General features: G+C 43.8%; 1 protein-coding gene across 3 annotated transcripts in view; it reads left to right on the top strand.

The window, feature by feature from the left end:
• The window catches only part of LOC147323482 (zinc finger MIZ domain-containing protein 1-like), a 113,587-nt gene that overhangs the window by 24,399 nt on the left and 69,068 nt on the right, over positions 1-20,120 (top strand). For 2 of the 3 annotated variants that reach the window (XM_086303861.1, XM_086303863.1), the window contains exon 2: positions 4,819-4,918. The gene's annotated coding sequence lies outside the window, so the exon portion shown is untranslated. Of the gene's footprint in view, positions 1-4,673; positions 4,691-4,818; positions 4,919-20,120 lie in introns of those variants that run through there. The other variant, XM_086303862.1, reaches the window with a different exon arrangement.

Below are 20,120 nucleotides of genomic sequence, written 5' to 3'. Positions count from 1 at the left end.
AACATATTTGGGTGGACTGCTTTATCCATGCAAGACATTGTTTTGCTAGTTTAGGAAGGTAGCTGTTAGTTAACGATAGATGGGTAATAGCCAACTTAGAGTCAGATTTGCTCTCCAAAACGAAGCATATTTTCAACCGCATTCCCATCCCTGCAAGTATTTTGACACTTAATAATTGTCTCTGTTCTTCAGTGTGTAGTCAGGGTTCCAAAATGAAAGCTAAACCAGCATCATGAGCTTTACCTCCACGTACATTTAAGGTACTTACAGAAGATTGTCTGAACATCCTATTCAAGGACATCAAGGAACACTTTATGGACTAGAATAAAAGGAAATAAGCACAAAAGAAATCTCAATCAGGGGGAAGAAAAACAACTTTTAATGGTCAAACTCTTGATCCTAAGGTTTCAAGCTCACTTCTTTTCTTACAAAAGCAAACTGAGTTCACGCTCAAGAAGTTGCATCCTTGGGTTCATAATACTGTCACTGAGGGCAAAAATTTGATGTTAACTATGAAATAAACTGGACTGAATTTAATATAACAAAAACAAAACAGGCTATGCTAATAACAGTCTGTGTACCGTATGTGTCTGTCATTGAAAAAAAAAATCACAGATGCATTTAATTCTTTTATTGTAATCAGGAAACATGTCAACAATTCTGGAGAGATGACGCTAGGGTGTCAGCCATTTTTGCGGGTGCTTGGTTGGCCAGCTCGACTGGATAAAACTGGATAAACCATTAAATCTTCTGATTACTGTAACGCAGATGTTAGCTAATGCTAGTGAAAAAATCAGTAGCCACCACACATAGATGTTAATAAGCAACTTGGTTTGTTGCTAAGGTTGTAATTTGTGAAGCAGCATCAGTTTTCGTGGAGTTTGGTTTCTGTTTTCTCCGTAGTAAAAATTTGCTCACACCGAGGCTGCTGGCTTGTGTCTGGCTTTGAGCTCTGGCTAGCTTTAGCTTTAATGACTTAGCTTCTGTAAAATGGGCATTTTCCTCTGGGTGAGGGCAATTTAAGTACCAGATTAGGTTTTGCTGTTATGTTTTCATGGTGCTTCCCTTGCAAACATGGGTAAACTTTGTGTCTTCATGCACACTGAAGAGCTTCCTTGGTAATGCTATATTAGCATGTGGCTGTGAGTATGCATATGACTATTTGCCAGCAACACTGTGAGCATGTTGTTATTCATGAAGTGGACCACAAATAACTGGACATATGTGAGGCGAATAAAGCTGGAAATTGTTTCTGGTCTCTACAACTACGTGTCATTAATTAGTGACCATGTGTTTTTGTTTGTTTTGGTTTTTTGTTCTAAAATCCATAAAACTGCCTTTTAAATATTACTTGAATTGTAGTATTTGCACTAAAATTTGCTATCAGATCTATTTACAGAAATAGTCATTTAAACCAATCAATTTATAATTTAATTAGTCTTCATTTGTTACCCTACTGTGGTTTATATGAAAGAATTATATTGACTTTTAACCTTAATTCCACAAAAAAACAACATAATTATGCTATCACATGACAGCTGGCAGAAACCTCAATTAATTTGTCTCTAATTACAATATTGGTGTATACGTAAACAAACTCACTGTGCTGCAAAGTGAGGCGATTGCCTCTGTGTTTCCCGTGCTTCATTTTTTATAGTTTTTATTAGCTTCGATTATGAAAATCGTTGCAAACAAGTAGTCTGTTACTGTCTGAAAGTGCCTTTTTTAGAAAGCTTGTGAAAAGAGGAGATGCATATCTTGATTGATCTTGCATGTCTTGACTATATCAACAACAGGAAGTGGTCTAAAGCAGGAATGGTGATTCATGTGCCAAGGTAACACTAAGTAGAAGTAAGGGAGGTGAATGGGAGTTCAAACGTTTCAAAGCTGGTATTTATTAAGAATATAGTTGATTAAAACTGTTTTTATCTCCTTTTTAAGAATTTTAGTTTCCAGTCACTGTACATATTTGTCAGAAGGGAAGTGATTAAAAAAAGGGAAACGGGTGCTAAATATACTGTGGATTTTAAAGAAGGCTCACCCATGGCATAATTAATTACACTCAGCATATTCATCACTTTTAATGCTAAAGCAACTCTCTGTGTTTATGTTTTTGAGCTGCTTATCATTTTCACTAATTGTTTTATTAAGACCTAAAAATCTCTTTAATCCTTTTCCTCCTCCATTTGTTTGCATGCTTTCATATCCATATGCATTTAAATCCGGCTGTAGTTACGAGTTAAAATGCAAATGCAGCTCACTGGGAATAATGGCCCCGGAGAACTGGCTGGATAGACGGACACCCTATGGCTCTCGAGAGCTTTCCCCACAGCGCTGAGAGCAGAGCCAGGTGAGTGCTTCTCTCCAGGTGTCCCTCTCATGCCATTGTCGAGGCTTAGCGGGTGGCACCGAGAGCCCACTGCCCTTCTGGCTCGCCAGCGGGTTTCATGGCCATTTTGCACTGAATGACTGTTCATTGACGCAGCCAGTAAAACCCGCTGCTGACTTGGGAGGAATAAGTTTGTCCAGCTCCAGTGGCTTCAGCAACAGTGGGGATTTTGACTCCATGAGGACCCAATTAAACCTGGGAGGCCCTCTCTGAAGGAATAATAACAATGATAAATGCACCTCTGTGGCCAGCTTAAAAAGCAGCAGGGAGAAATGTTTTATTGTGCTGGCCTGTCTTGACACAATTTACTCCAGGCTTCTGGCTTTTGCAGCATCAGGACGAAAACCTCACCTTGTGATTTTTTCCCCCTTTCCCTTGGAGAAGCCTAATGTCATCCTGAAACATTGTGATGACTCGGCTTTGTGTACCATCAAACCATCCTCGTGTGCCCTTTGAAGTGACTTTACTTACTCAGTGCTGAAAGTACAAATTATTTGTTTTTAAGTTGCAAGTCGGTTCAAGGACACGTTTGGGGGTATTTGTTAGAATAAAAGCAAACATTTTTAAGTTACTGATATTAATTTGACCTCGAAAATATTCATCAACTCTGACGAAAAAATCTCTGAATTCCTCTGGATACGCCATCTCATTTGAGAATATCTTCTGTTTTTCACATTTTGAGTAATCTTATTATGCTCTTTATTCGTGTTTACCCATCTTAGAAAAGACATTTAGTCATCACGTATTTTCCTCTGTCAGGTTGTAATTTTGAGAAAAACTCCTTTAATTAGATAACAGGCTTCTGTATTTGCACTTTGCCAGCAGTTTATCAATTACTGCTTGTGGTTTCATACTGCCAGTCAGTCTTTGTCTGGGTGCTCGAGCCTCCTCCTCACCACGCTGCAGAGCCGTGTTATTGTACTTAAACAAATCAATTCTCTTGCAGTTGAGCTTTTTTTTCCCTCCATCCCCTGTCATTATGAACTGTTTGCAGTGCAGAGCACATTGATTTTTCACAGCCCTGGAAAAGCTGTTGATGAATAGCACAGAGGTATCTGGGGAGAATCTGGCTTTAAAAAGGAGGCACCCAGCGTCAAACCCTCCTCCTCCTCCTCTCTCCCGACCCATTGAGCCCCCAGCGCTCCTCCACTTTCTCTTTTCAGAGAGCGGCACTTCCAACAGGGGAGAAATGCCGCCTGAAAAATCTTCCAATCATAAAAATAGGATTAAAAAAGTGCGAGACACAAGGGACCACCCTCTCTCGCTGAATGCTAAAACACACTTTGTGGTTAGACAGTTTTTAGATTTTGGGTATTAGCCTTGTCCTGTCAACCAAAGCATGAGCTCACTAAAAACCTGCCTGGGAACAGAAATGGCTAGTATGCTACGTGTCACCTGATGAAAACGCCATTAAATTTGTTCTTTTCTTCTATAACTCATTCAGCTCCTTGGAATTTTATACTTCAACATTTTAAGAGTGACAAAAACTTATTTTTTCTTTGGACCTGACTGAGCCTCATCTTTCTGAACAAACTGAGAAACTACTACCTTAAGAGATGACTATTTACAAGTACTACCTTGATGTGGCCCTTCATTTAAAGCAGGGAACTTAAGTTGCACTCTGCACCCTCTCATGGCCCTCTCTCAAGATCTGAATGACAGGCTTAAACATCTACAATTTGTCTTCGCATTTGAGAGTTTGTGGGACAACAAACTGCTGAGGTCATCCGTTTGTCTGAGCACTGACATCAGTGTTTGCTGAATCCCAGTAGTTGGACACCTTATCATGATGAATTCACAAAGGGAACTAAAGCTTCTAAACTTAATTGTGCGAACAAACAAAAGACGTGATTCTGAACTGTGTGGACCCTACATGATAAGCAGTATGTTTATATATATTTTGGTTTAAAATTAGCTGCTGGTTACTTTCTTCCCTAACTGATTTATAGGTTTTGTACTTCACCAGTCACCCTTAAAGAAAATATGGTCATTTTTTTAAGGGTCTGCATATCACTGGGTATATGCAGGAGTTCTGCCTGCCAGACTGGGTGCCAAGCTATAGTAAAGGACCGTCCTAATAGGCTTATCTGTCAATTGGGAGTGAATTGTGAATGCGCCACGGCAGTGAACTTACCGTGTGGTGGATGTTTATGATGCCATGCTGGTCGTGTGAAGTGTCGGCTGCTCTTTTGATTTGTCCTTTGTGGGCACGGGAGCGTGAAGGAGCTTATCCGTGCTGGGAAGAAGTGTATCACGTTAAGCGAGGCGCAGATGGAAGCCACTCAAAGCCCATAGGAATCTGTGAGAAGTGAAATCACTGAATGAGATTGAGTTTCAGGAGAATAATGCAAATGTAATAATTCAGTGTTCGGAGATTGGTAAATAATACTGCGACGCCTGATGTATTTTCTTTCTCTGATTTTTCTCAGGGGCAGAAGAATTGAGACACTGGAGTGTTTCTCCTCCTGGTGTGTGAATGGGTGGGGGGGGTCCTTAGTGGTGAAGAGTCAAGGATTGAAAATAACACAGGTGAGTAATTTATTTTTCTGAAACATATATGGCGGAGGTTTACATAGCCAAGCTCAGATTTAAATCTGCGCCACAGCAGGAAGTGTGAGCGCTCTGCAAAGAGCTCGCTGCTGCATGTTATCATTACACAAATGCGCTCATTAAAGTTGTTCCCAGCCTTCTTTTTAGGCTGCATTTGTTTGCCACTTGAAGTTTTAAATTAACCTTCTACATCCTGATGGTGTGCTTACAGTTACCATTTAAATTGGCTAAACTGTGTGAAAGTCAAAAGAGATCGCCTGTGTTGAGCGAATCAGAGAATCCTTAATGGGGGAAGCTAACGCGGGTTAATTGCTCAGTTGCACTGTCCACATTTGTATCTATGCATTTCTGTTGATTTGTAAGCAAATAGTATATAGTCAAATATTTTGGAAAACGCTGACTTTTAAACTTTGTTAGGGGCTTTATGGTTATGTAAGAGATCCCTGGAGGAGGCGCAAATCAAGCCTCAGGGGCTCACAAGTGTACTCCTAGTGCTGGTCTTAAACAGGGAGGGTTGCGTCAGGGAGGGCATCTGGTGTAAAATCCACTTCACATCCTGGGATATAAGGGAGCAGGTGAAAGCTCCCATTTTGGAAAAATGTGTTGCAAAAATGAAGCTTGCTTACACAGAGTTAACAGGCTAGCAAGGTCAGAGAATGTCAATATCTCTTTTTTGATGTGGTGTTCAGGAAACAGGAGTAAACACTGCAACAGATAGAACATAAAATAGAACATCTGGGAGAGGTGTTCTGACTGACTCGCATTATTATTGTATGATTTCATTTACTTTGTTTCCTATAAACATAGGTGATAAAAATGTACACCTCGTGAAGTTTGAAAGCCGAGCGCACAACTATATGTGTCCACATTATTTTTAAAATCCTAAAATTCAACGGTCTTTGCTGGGAACTCCCTATTTAGCTCAGATGCTGCTTTGTGTGAAAATATGTATCAAAGCAGGAATCAAACAAATCTCGTTACTGGAAACCGATATCTGCCTCCCTTGTCACTACAGTGATATAAAGACCACGGCTTTGTTTGCACTGGCATGCGCTGTCCTCCGCTGTACTCGAGGGTCTTTAGTAAACATGTGATGGCAGCAGTTTGTGTGTGGCCAACATCAGCTCTCCTCTCACAGAACATGTTGATTTCATCAGGAGCTCCTGGGAGGCTCTGTGTAACAAAGTGCTTATGTTCCATATGCAGTCCGAGCACAGGCACGCACACACACATGCAGAAGGTCACAACTATCCTCTTCATCGGCGAGCCACCAGCTCATCCTTATGCAATATGGAGCTCAGTGTACATCCCGCTGAAGGGGGAGAATTATGTTGTGGAAAGCGAATGTAATTGGTTTGTCCACTGTATTATACAATGCAGCTATGGATTAGGAATTGGGGCATCCAGGACACACACGCACACACTGAATAGATAAGAGTAGTTAATCTTGATTAGAGCAGTGTGAATGCTGAGAAATACGGTGCTGTGACAAGCATCTGCCTGCCACACAGCTGAGTGGGATAAACCAAAGTGATTATTGTGGAAATGTCAGACGAGGTAGACGGTGATAGCAAGTGAAACGAAGGGGGATGTGACATGAACGGGGACATGACACGAGTGCCTCAAAGTCAGTTCTCTCTCATTTTCAGTGACAGACTTTTCCCCTCTCACAGTGCCTTTGTGGAGCGATGGAGTGGAGGGGGGTTGATGATATGGCTACAGCCATGAGAAATAGCAACAGTCTCAAACAGAGGAGTGTAAATAGTGGCTGATAGCCACATAAATCAGCTGGGAGTAAATCTTGTTGGGTTGCAGCTAGTAGTTTTTACAGCATAACTCCTTATTTACTAAATCAAAGTTGTTTTACAGCCATTTCTTTAGTCTGTAGACCATCACAAAAAAGTAAAAGCTTAAGGGGATATATTCAGATTTCTTGTCTGAAAACATCCATCCATCCATCCATCCATCTTCATCCGCTTATCCGAGGTCGGGTCGCGGGGGTAGCAGCCTAAGCAAAGAGGTCCAGACCTCCCTCTCCCCAGCCACCTCCTCCAGCTTGTCCGGGGGAATACCAAGGCGTTCCCAGGCCAGCCGAGAGATATAATCTCTCCAGCGTGTCCTGGGTCTGCCCCGGGGCCTCCTCCCGGTGGGACATGCCTGGAACACCTCGCCCAGGAGGCGCCCAGGGGGCATCCTTGCCAGATGCCCGAACCACCTCAGCTGGCTCCTTTCGATGTGGAGCAGCAGCTGCTCTACTCTAAGCCCCTCCCGGATGGCCGAACTTCTCACCCTATCTCTAAGGGAGAGGCCAGCCACCCTTCGGAGGAAGCTCATTTCCGCCGCTTGTATCCGCGATCTCGTTCTTTCGGTCACTACCCACAGCTCGTGGCCATAGGTGAGGGTAGGGGCGTAGATCGACCGGTAAATTGAGAGCTTCGCTTTTACACTCAGCTCCCTCTTCACCACGACTGACCGGTGCAGCGTCCGCATTACTGCAGCCGCAGCCCCAATCCGTCTGTCGATCTCCAGCTCCCTTCTCCCATCACTCGCGAACAGGACCCCGAGATACTTGAACTCCTCCACTTGGGGCAGGAACTCATCCCCGACCCGGAGTGGGCACTCCACCCTTTTCCGGCTGAGAACCATGGCCTCAGATTTGGAGGTGCTGATCCTCATTCCCGCTGCGTTACACTCGGCTGCGAACCGCTCCAGTGCGAGCTGGAGGCCCTCACCCGATGAAGCCAACAGAACCACATCATCCGCAAAAATCAGAGATGAGATTCTGAGGCCACCAAAGCGAAAGCCCTCCGCCACTTGGCTGCGCCTAGAAATCCTGTCCATAAAAATTATGAACAGAACCGGAGACAAAGGGCAGCCTTGGCGGAGCCCATCACCCACCGGGAACGAGTCCGACTTATTGCCGGCAATGCGAACCAAGCTCTTGCAACGGTTGTATAGGGATTGAATGGCCCGTAGCAATGGGCCAGACACCCCATACTCGCGCAACACCTCCCACAGGACGCCCCGAGGGACACGGTCGAATGCCTTCTCCAGGTCCACAAAACACATGTAGACTGGTTGGGCAAACTCCCATGCACCCTCAAGTATCCTCGAGAGGACAAAGAGCTGGTCCAGTGTTCCGCGACCAGGACGAAAACCGCATTGTTCCTCCTGTATCCGAGGTTCGACTAGCGGACGAACCCTCCTCTCCAGCACCCTGGCATAGACTTTCCCGGGGAGGCTGAGGAGTGTGATCCCCCTGTAGTTGGAACACACCCTCCGGTCCCCCTTCTTGAAGATGGGGACCACCACCCCGGTCTGCCAGTCCACAGGTACTGCCCCTGATCTCCACGCAACATTGCAGAGACGTGTCAACCAAGACAGCCCTACAACGTCCAGAGCCTTCAGGAACTCGGGGCGGACCTCATCGACACCAGGGGCTCTGCCACCAAGGAGTTGTTTAACTGCCTCAGTGACCTCGCCCCCGGAAATCGGTGGGTCACACCCCTCATCCCCAGACTCTGCTTCCTCCCCGGAAGACGTGTCAGTGGGATTAAGGAGGTCCTCGAAGTATTCCTTCCACCGCCCGACAATTTTCTCAGTCGACGTCAACAGCGCTCCGCCAGCACTATACACAGTGCAGGTAGAGCACCGCTTTCCCCTCCTGAGACGCCTGACGGTTTGCCAGAATCTCTTCGAGGCAGTCCGAAAGTCTTTTTCCATGGCCTCTCCGAACTCCTCCCACACCCGAGTTTTTGCTTCAGCCACTGCCCGAGCCGCATTCCGCTTGGCCTGTCGATACCTGTCGGCTGCCTCCGGAGTCCCACAGGCTAACCAAGCCCGATAGGCCTCCTTCTTCAGCCTGGTGGCTCCCTTCACCTCTGGTGTCCACCATTTGGTTCGGGGATTACCACCACGGCAGGCACCAACCACCTTGCGGCCGCAGCTCAATGCAGCAGCTTCGGCAATGGAGACGCTGAACATGGTCCATTCGGACTCAATGTCCCCAGTCTCCCTCGGAATGCTGTTGAAGCTCTGCCGGAGGTGTGCGTTGAAGATCTCGCGGACTGGGGCCTCTGCTAGACGTTCCCAGCACACCCTCACTACGCGTTTAGGTGCACCAGGTCTGTCCAGCGTCCTCCCCCGCCACCTGATCCAACTCACCACCAGGTGGTGATCAGTTGACAGCTCAGCCCCTCTCTTTACCCGAGTGTCCAGAACATATGGTCGCAGGTCTGGTGATACGATTACAAAATCGATCATCGACCTACGGCCTAGAGCATCCTGGTGCCACGTGCACTTATGGACACTCTTATGTTCGAACAGGGTGTTCGTTATGGCCAAACTGTGATTAGCACAGAAGTCCAATAACAAAGCACCGCTCGGGTTCAGATCAGGGAGGCCGTTCCTCCCAATCACGCCCCTCCAGGTCTCGCTGTCGTTACCCACGTGAGCATTGAAGTCTCCCAGCAGGACAACAGAGTCTCCAGGTGGAGCACCTTCCAGCACCCCCCCCAGGGACTCTAAGAAGGCTGGGTACTCCGAACTGCCACTCGGCGAAAACAGTATCAAACCAAACCTTATTCAGCGAGGAGGAGCTGGTGCTTCTGTCTGGCAATTTTTGCTGCATAAACCAGTGTAAAAATTCTTGGCTGGGTGCATTCTGTTTTACTAATTGATTAATCGACTAGGTCTTTCTCTACAAAGCAGACTAGGCACCCACTTTCATTTCACCGGGTTGATATCTAAAGGTTGCCAGGTTGGTCTTTTTCTCTGTACTGCCAGTGTAAGCTCTAATGAGTAATTGCTTTCCTCTGCGAAATCCGAAGGTGCAGACATTCTGTTAACTTCGCTAAAGGAAAAAGGGGGAGGGGGAAAAAAATCTCCTTCCTGTCAGTGGTCTGACTTTCTCTCTGTTCTTGTTAGATCTGGAACTGATAAGTGAGAGGCCTCTGGTAACTGAACAGGAAGGATAGAGGGCCTGGCTTCAGAGCCCCTGCCTCTGCACACATGTCCACCTCCCCCTGCTCAGGCAAACAAAGGGAGCAGAGCCTGCCACTTAACTTCAGGTTTGAAAATATTCAAGCCTATTAGAAGGATAATCATCACTTATTCGAGTGAACTCTTATCCTGAAGAGATTTTTGTTGACTATAACAACAGAGAGGCATTTTGATAAAACAGGCCGTGGCCAAATTAATGCTTTGCAACCATTTCACATCCAGGCCCAATCACAACTCCCTTGTTCCCCTGGCTGGTGTTAAGTCAAGTGGAAGTACTGTATTAACCAGTCACGTGGCAGAGCGGTCAGGATTTATTGTTCATCCCAAATACCCACAGGTCTGAATGAGTAGCTGTTAAACTGATTAGTGTGATGAGGCTGTTGTAGCCTATATACCCTACATGCTAAAAGCTAGCTAGTATAAAGTAGAATCTACATTTCTACTAGTGTTTGCTATGTTAAAACAAAAACAACAAAAAATACAGAGATTGTCTTTGAATGCAGGGTTATACACAACAGACTTCCCAAAGTCAGCGCGAGTTAAAATGGCCCAGAAATGAAGATCATGTGTAATCTTTTTTTGATGATAATCTTTTAGGGAAAAGCACCAAGCTTAATTAGAAAGAAAACATAGGAGTATAGTGGAAAACGTGAATAAGCGCTTGTTATAGTACAATTTAAACTGTCCGTCACTGTCTGCTTGGTTACAACAATCTAAGCTCGATGTAAACGGTGCACTACCTTGCTTTATGGGGCCATTTTGCTGTCTGTAATTGCATTTTATTCCTCTAGATAACAGAAGCAAACTTACATGATGTGACATGACAAGATATTTCCAGTGCAGTAACCATGGAGAGTGAATATTTGCCGTACTTATCTAAACCATCAGTACCAAGAGTTTAGTGCAAAACTATTTTGCTCTCTGCAGAATTCAAGAGACAGGTCCCCTTAATGAAATTCTGTTTCAACGCAAGCTTCTCTGAATAAAATCCCAGTTCTCTAAAAATCTTACTCTGCTTATTACCAGCAGTGGGATTGGAATGTCCAAAAGCAGTCGGGGGAATGCTGGATCGTATTTGACTGGTTTATAATGACACGACTGTGTGAAAGCGGCTACAACAAACATTACTTGATCTCGCTGAGAAACCTTGTGGAATTATTTGAACAACATTTGTTGTCGGTGAACAGTTATCCAAGGATTTTGCACTTAAAGCTTTGTGTCAAGATGACTGTTGACTCAAAGGTGCATTGTTCAGATGAGTGCATAGATTATTTTCCTGTACGGTACCGGCTGAGTAACTTGGCACGACAAGATAGCACTCGAGGTTTCATTCTTGCAGTGTGCTTAAGATCTCTCTATCATCTTATCTTTTGGACTTTGAATTTGAATGCTCATTTGAATTTTTTTGTTGTATTCTTTTTTAGTTAAAATGAAGGTTGGAAATGTTGGACAAATCCCTTTTTCAGGCTGAGACTGCGGTGGGGTGGTATTCCCAGGAGAAATTGTAAGATAGCATGCCAGTGTGACAGCTGACTTATTAGCCCATTAGTCATTGGAGAGAAAAAGAGGTGGATGAGCACAGCATCCGTCAAGAAAGCATCTCTTCTTTCCAGATAGCCTCCCCCAACGGCCGCCCAGGAATCTTGTAAGTGTCTCCCACTGATGTAGGAGCTGGAGTGCTGGGGTCAGATAGTACGGCCAGATCTCTCCATCCCGGCGCTCTCTGTTGCTGCAGATGACCTAGCTGCCTGTCCTAGGAACAGACCAGCGTAACAGAGGCAGAGCTCAGTGTACTGTACTAAAAATAGATGTAGCTTCATATCCCCTTTCTCAGAGACACATGCAAATGTAGATGTGTCAGCTTATACGTGCATGTATCCTCAGAGGTGGTCACAACCACTGGTAGCATGTCAGTGACTGCCTGACCGTGTGTGATTGACAGGTCGACTGTGGCGGTACAAAGTATCTGTGTACTCGGGACAGATGTTCTCCACAGCTTGCTTGAGTCAACGTACATCAGGAGGAAGCTGTTAACCAACACTTGGCTTTGAGACGCACCTCCCCACTGCTCTGTGACCCTGCCGAATCGTCCTCTACATCTCATCTGTCTTTGTATAAGCTATCAACCCGACTCTGCTCAAACAAAGAAAAGCAGATAATATTAAACAAATGAAGTAGTGCTTGCTTCCACTGCTGCAAAATTGAAGCTGATATCCCTTTGACATGCCATCCACGGAGAACTTGTCAATTTCCTGCTCATGATGAATAGCCTGAATAAGCCACGCTTCACGAGCCAACAAATTAATTAATGACATGCTGTAATATGTTTAAGAACACTTGGCATTGACATGTTGCTGGCTTGTGAATGGTCTGCCTCGAAATAGGACCACATTAACCTTTCTATAGCCTCACGCTACTGTATTATTGAATTCCTCTTTGTTAGAAAGCTTTACTAGGGCCTCATCAAATTAGTACATTTTTGTTGTAAAATATGACCAAGACCCAACAAGCTAAAGCTCCACACAGCTTAACTGTTCCATTTATAAAGTGTCTGTGTAAAGCTAATGAAATGATTATACTGGCACCACTGCAGGGCCTTGAATTAGCACATCAGCTGATCTGACTGCCATTCAGATTACCCGTTTTAAAAATCTATTCACAGCAAGATGACAAATATGAGCCCTGAACCTATGTGCTGTAGTTAAAATTCATCAAGTTACAGCAAGTGGCCGTAATTCATGCAATATTTGAAACGGTCATCGGAAAACAAAGTAATAGCGTGATAGAGGTTGTAGTGCGATCGTAGTGATGCCCCTCAGTAATTTGATAATAAGGTACGGATATATTTGTCGACTTTACAGAGCAGTTCAGAGTTTCATTGCACTGTATAGGCCCCAGTCACACAGGTCTAGAGATCAGTGCATCTGGAAATCACTGGTATCTGTGCTAAATCGACCGCTAAAGCCCTAATTGCGTGGGCCTAGAGATTGCTCAGTGCCCCGCTGATAGCAAGGGAAAAGTGTGTATTCTGTTACTAGTTGATTAGTCATTGCTGGAGGTTGCAGGCGGTCACTGGCGTAAAATTTGTTGCAGAGAGGTATACGACGCTGCAATAAATACCACTTTGCAGTTGTTTTTGGTTGCTAGCTGGTTGCCGCGGTCACCAGTAGTTTGCATGGGAAGATTGCGATCTGTTTGCATAACACTGGAAAACTGCTCGCCAAACTGTAGTAGATCTGTGAAGAGTGCAATGTAAACTGGTAAAGGCAAGGATTGTACTTCAGAATTAAAGTTGCACCTTAAGCAATGTGTCAGTTGCAGTTGTAAGAAAAATCTTGTATTTTAAAGACAAAATTCTCCATTTCGAGTTCTGGTTTCTTTATAGCTCGGAGACTAAATGGTGATTGCTTGCAGACAAGTCAGTCTTTTAGGTGAACTATGGGTAACTGCAGCAATCTGCTAGCAACCGCTCACAATCACAAGCAGGTTTTGGGTGCATCATAGTCAAATAATTTCACCTGTTGACTGCGAGCTACCCCCAGTAACCACCAACCAGATAGGAAATACACATTTTTCCCAGTCCCTAATGACTGTGTGACCGACACCTTAGTTGTCTGATTCACGCTCTCATTTTCACTCATTCTCACAGTTGACCTTTTGCTGTTGCAAGGAGCTGTTCACCTAAAAACAGACTGTCTTCAAATGTCTTCAAATGTCTGGATAGTCAAATAAACCGACAGAAGATGGTGAAGACCAAAAACAGAGCTAACATCGATTTTGATCTTGCACTTATCAGGTGGCCACAAACAGCTCTGAATGAATAATGATGTTGCTCCTTAACACCTGCGTTTGTACAAAAGGAAAAGTTTTTAACCTTTAAACGTAAACATAATCCATAAAAGTGCAAAAAGTGGCCAGAAAAATGAGCTACAGATTTAAAGGAATAGTGTCCTCTTGTCTGGAGAAAGACTCAATCCAGGAGACTCTCATGGATGTGTTATAGAAAGATCTAGAGGCAACTGTCTAAGCTTAGCATAACAACTGAAAAGAATGCAAAACGCCTAGCGTGCCTCTTTAGAAGTTGAAAATACATCTACTAATACCTCTAAAAAGTTAATTGTTATTTATGTGATCCAATGAAATGCTTCAGAGGTGTGGTTAGACACACATTTCTTGTTTACTACTTAGCAACTGGTTCTCTGCTGGCACTAGTCTTATGTTGGATGGGCCATAAATAGTAATGATCTAGAGCTGATATCTTAATATTTATAGATTTACGACAAACACAACTTTGTCACATTAAAGTGTGAAATGCCTTAAAGTAGCTTCATACTTGATACGTTTCATACTTCAAATGTATAATGTAGCATCTGGCATGACTGAGTGTTATACAGCGAAGTCCGATCTTTTTGACAACTTGTGAATTTACGTCTGACAGGCTGATTGTCATCAATTTCAGACTTGTTTGGTAATTTTGGGATCAAAGGCTATGATAAGGATGATGATACTGATGCTAATCCCACTAAAGGGGATGATTGAGTCATCAAGGCAAAACAGCTGTCTTATGTGCCGCCTCTCCCCCTGGCTGCTGATGACGATAGCAGAGTGTAAGTGAGTGCAATTGACAGTGGAGTTTGAGCTTCCTCAGGGAGGAGGGAGGAAAGACTGAATCTGAGCAGAGGGAAGCAGGCAGCAAGGGTGGCCATGAAACATTCATGCACCTGGGGACTCTTTGCATAAGGAGAGCAAGCTGAGCCACTAATGAAGTAAAGAGCAGAGGACTTTCAATGGCTCTGTTTGTCCTTTTATGAGATTAGCGTTAGTGTGGCTTCTTATATAAACTGCATTAAAAGCTGATATACTGACACGTTGGTACTGCCTTGTAAAAACATTATTCTTAGCTGCAAGATTAGTAACACCACAGGTGTGTGGCTGGTTATAGCTGAACGCCGGACAGACAACGGTGCCCCAAATGTGGACATCCACAGTTGCGCCAGTTGAACATTTGTCCCTCCTAAACTCATCCTGGTCAAAGTCTGCGAGCTCACACAGGGACAGAAAAGGCAAGAGAGGAGCAAGATGAAGAGGGGAAAAAAGAAGTAATATTTAGACAGCTGTAATGCCGTGTATCACTGTCAGTGGAAGGGGGGCAGAAGAAGTGGAGAGATATTTTGGTGTCCTCAGCAAGGCCTCAGACAAACTCCCGCTACAGTATTGATGTCACTGCGCCCTCTTGACAGCAGACTGTAAATCAAAAGTCACAGTTATCTATAGATTTACAAACACCTGCTATATCTTCACAGTATGTATCCAAACTGCATAAACTGAGAAAACCTGTTCAAACATGTTTAGATGGTAGTACACTGGCGGGACCTATCTAAGAGCTCACTGTTAGTGTTTCAGTACAGTAACAGCGGTTGTGTGAGACATCTGGTCACATGTCTGCAGTCCTGTGCTAGACTGCCTTGTGCCTTGAGGTGGTGGATGGCAGCTGACTGCTCTGATTCACTGGGAACTAGACTTGTGCGCTGTACGCCTCACAATGGCTTGACTCATAGGGAGTCGACGCTCAGTTGCGCGGAGTCCGTCTCATGGTCATTTTACTGGAAGTTTCTGTTTGACTCCTTTGTTGCTGTTGTGTTCGGATGGAGACAGCAGTCTTCTCTGTGACTGTATTTGTTTTTTTTCTGCACGGTTTTATCTTTCCTACAAGTGGGAATGGATAGTTTCCCTGCAATTCCGATCCTCAGTCGATACCTAGTCACACCCTTGTCCTTCGTGGGTTGCGAAGCGGTCATCGGCTCATTAGCAGCTTCTTTTCACCTGACATGTTCCCACATTAGCATCCCACCAGCATCACCCTTTGAACGTCTTCAACCCGTCTGGTTTCCCAACAAACCCTGCCACTGACTCTAAGGTTATGGTTAATTTTGCTTGTGCAGCTGTGATTTTAACACAACCCTAAAGTGTTTTATTCAAATTCGAGGCTTACTTGACTCACTGTAGTCTTCCCCTAAAAGATAGGTGTTGCTATTCAGAACGAAAGAAATATCCCCCTTTGATTTGCTGGAATTTGAATACAAGAAAGGAAACCAAACATTTGTAGAGATTTTTCCACATTTTTCTGTAGAACACCTTTTCCAGCTGATGTAGAAGTCTCCCTCTGTGCCATAGTAAAATCCCTCCGCTCCTGCATTCATGTATCACCTAACTGCCTTTAGAGGCCTCTTCACACACCTGGACAGAAATAGTGAATGGTGCATGATAAGCCAAAATAACACCAAAACGCACCAACCAGCGGTAGTCAAGACGTCATTTCTGTGAGAGAGGACACCCTCATTTCCAGGGTGTAAAATGCTGATGGGCATGCTAGGTATTCTACCAAGAACTGCCATGCTCACATTTTAAGCTGTCACTATTTGTTGCACTGCTTATTTCCAGAGCTTTCCAGAGTTTTTGTAACCCTGCTTCCTTTTAGAAACAGTGTTTTTATGTGCTAGCCACTTGATTTGTGCTTCATTTTGCCTGGTGACAGCGTGCAGAAACATAACATTAAATCTCTACCCGCGGTCACTCTCCTTCCCCTATCACATAATAACATGTGCAACACCCGCACAGCAGCCACTAATTGCTGCTGGATATTAAGAGCAAGGTCTCTTAAGACACTGACCTTGCTTTAGCCAATCATAACAGAGTGTGTTACCAGGTTGAGCTCTGATCAGAGTCCCCGCAGCTCGAACAGGAGGAATTAATTATTCAGACTGGCTGCTTGCACCTTTTGCTGGACACAGCATTTAATGACATTATAATGGCATCCATGTGAGATGTTACTGCTGATGTGAGAGTATCAAAGCGGGAAGTGCACAAAAGACCAGTCAGAAAGCTCCCTGAGTGCCAACAACCAACTTTGACAGGCCGAAGGATGTAATGAATCTTCCACATCCTCTTTCAATGTTAATCTAATTTATTTGCTTCTAATGATGACATGCAGTTAATTAAGAGATAAGGTAAGAGGCTAGATACTTTGTTCAAAATACTCAAAACCCCTGAGTTTCATAACGATCCACGGCTGGGTTTCCAGTGACCTCTAACAAGACAGGGCAGGACTTAAATGACTTAAAAAATGTTTTGATGTCAGCTAGAAAAAAGAGGAAACTGTCTTTTAGCTCCAGTAACATCTTAATCATGCGCAACTCAATTTTAACTGCAAAAAAAGTCACATGGCTATTTGTTACGTTAAAGGGTGCTACGTTTCCCGCTCGTCTTACCTCTCTTTATATAAACAGATGCACTAATGTATTAATGTATCAGAGGCATGTAGCCAAAGAGAAACTGTCAAGCAGTGCAGCTCTCACAGCGCTTGTGTGTATACGCTGTAAATAGTGCTGAGCAACAGCACGGTTACCGACTCTAAATGCATTTGCATTATGCTAATGTAATGAGAACAGGGAGCCAATGGAGGCTGACTGCACTGGATCGCTTCGGGGACACGAACGCAAGAGTCATCACGCAAATTATCAGGGTGACTGATCGCTCAAAAACAAAAGTTTAACGGGAGATAAGCAGCCAAACCGGACCGCTTCTTTTGGTGCGAGGCCAGATTCAGATGCCGAGTTCTGCTTTGATATTTCTCTCTAACCCAATGTTCTTATCACGGCCCTCAAGCAAACATGCAAACAATCTGGCCTGTGTGTTTCCAGTCACATGGGCCCGAAGTGCTGGAGAGTCAGCATGTCTGTCCTGGTATTTCCTGAGGCTTCGTAAACATACATACACACAAGTGTTCTCTCTCTCTCTTTTTCTCTGTCACACACAGAGACACGCTATTTAAACAGTCAACAATAATACAGTATAATGATCGTGCGTATTTGTATAGAAGGCAAAGGGCAGAAGCAAAGTAAAGTCAGTTCCCACAAAGAACGGCGATGAGAAAACAAGGAGGAACAAATTAGGAGTTAATTTGCATATTAACAAATCAATAAATCAAGTCTCTGTGCGACTCTGTAAGTCTCATACATATTGGAGATGTGGTTGTCGTAGGTGGAATAACTGCGAATCTGTTTCCAACTTGTGGTTACTCTAACCTTAAAATAGTCGAGAAAAACAGAAGGAAGTTCAACTTTACTTTGCACTTCTCCTTTTTAATGCTCTGACATTAATCAACAAAGAAATAAAAGCCTTAAAATTGTGCGCCTGAAAGTTTCAGCGTGGCCACTTTAATCTATATTTTTTACGCATTTAAATAACTGAAAAGTTTTGGGGGGTTTTGTTAGTGATTGCGCTATCATCGCCGAAGCCGTTAATGGATGTTGTTTGTGTGCGTGTATGATTATTGGACTGGTCGTTGCTAGAGGATGCCCATGCATTAAATCATTATTGGATTTAAACAGCTGAAATGTGCGTGTGTGTGTGTGTGTGTGTGCGTGCACACTCGTTCATCTAATTGATTTAGAGTGTTAAAGTGCAGGGTTCGGTGAATACTCTAATCAAAACTGCAGAGGCTGCTGCTAAATTGTGAAGAATGATTTAATACAGCCTGCACTTTTTTAGTCGTGGATTCTTCTGTTTGTTTGTTTTTAGCGTCACAGTCAAATGTAACTGCATGTGTTGATTTTCTTATCTAAAGCTGTCGAGTTAGAAGAGAATAGAATCAATTGAAATCATGAGCCCTCAGCCTTCATTTCAACCTTTAGATTCATGTGAGTGCTGTCAGTATCTCAAGCTACTAATCTCCCTTTTTTGCCCATTTAGTTGCCATCTAACACAATTTCATGGTGTTGATACAGAATCTAAAAATTCAATAGCTGAACATGTATGCTCGGATTATAATTTGGAGTCTCTTTGGGGGATGTAGGTCAACTGAAAGACTCTATTTCCTCAAATATTGTAATCCCCATTTGTTCTGCTTTTTCACCAGAAACACAGCTTTGAGGTCTTTGTCTGACTACAATGCACTGGGCAGGACAGTGGGTCGTAATGCTCTTGTCTTGAATTTTCCACTCGTATGCCAGTTTGCTGTTTATTGTTAATATGAAATCACTTTTTAAAGCTTTACCTGTTTTATTTTCTTTGTGCCTGACATGCTGGGAAAAAAACATCCTCGGTCTTTTACTTTCAGCTTGAACTTTTCCTCCAGGAGGCGACCAGTCGGCTCGGCTGCAGAGCAAGAACCCGAAGAAGGTCAAGTTTATGGTTTAAGTGGGGAAGAGGGTCAGCAGGATATACCCATTTAACCTTTCTGGAGACCAGCAAAGCACAGAGAAAGGAAGTCATTCATTTAGTCTCCAGTGATAAAGCCTGGATGAATAGTTAACTCTGTTTGCCTTCTCATTGATAAAAGGAAAAAAAAAATGTATTTCACCATCCCTTTTCCCAAATGGTTCCCCCCCATTCGCCGTATTAACGGCCATGCTCAGCCAAACTAATTTTGTGCCTGTTCCTCCGGGCTTGAGGAATAGTTTTGTGAAACCATGCATGAACAGGAAAAATTGATTTGTTTTTATATCATTTCAGCATAATAGCTTTCTGCAGTGATTCAGTGACAAAACCTGATCTACCTTTCAGAAGAAAAAGAGGAAAGGATTATTTCACTCGCTGGCATGTTCATATTCCATCCCTGTGTTGTCTAAACCTGATAACGAGTATGGCACAAGACAAGGCTGTCCATTGTGGAAAGAGCTTTTTCCACAAAAGTCATTATGCGGGATCAATGCTCCCAGGAGAAACGGCAGACTCGAACGCCACACACAGCCGTGGAGGATTGCGTCAAAATATCTTAACAGCCCCGAGGCCTCTTCTTGGTGGGCCAAAGTACAAATCACATACGTGCAGTTTTACTCAGCTTGCCTAATTCATCTAATGTGTGTCACCCCTTCATGAAAAATGACTGAAAAAACATCTTCCGCGATGGGTGACAAATTAAAGGAAAGCCCCATATAGCATGTCTTAGTGAGAAGCTGCTTGCCAGAAGAGTTTCATGCACCTTGGCATTTAGTTTCCACATCTCCGGAACTGTACTAGAGGGAAGAAATGCCATTCTTCCTAAAGGTATTCCCTAAATGGGCGTTTTGAATATGGTGTGGAGAGCACTAAAATCTCCCATGACTACCCAGGCCTAAGAATATGATTCACATAATTTCCATAATCACCAAACCATTCAGCGACCCCCCTCAATGCCGCC

This window comes from Aulonocara sp. 'chitande type north' Nkhata Bay, linkage group LG8, assembly GCF_057382095.1.
Source record: "Aulonocara sp. 'chitande type north' Nkhata Bay isolate Kocher_YH1m ecotype deep benthic linkage group LG8, A_spYH_male_GT1.1, whole genome shotgun sequence".
Lineage (NCBI taxonomy): Eukaryota > Metazoa > Chordata > Actinopteri > Cichliformes > Cichlidae > Aulonocara > Aulonocara sp. 'chitande type north' Nkhata Bay.
This window is presented reverse-complemented; position numbering and strand designations above follow the sequence as displayed.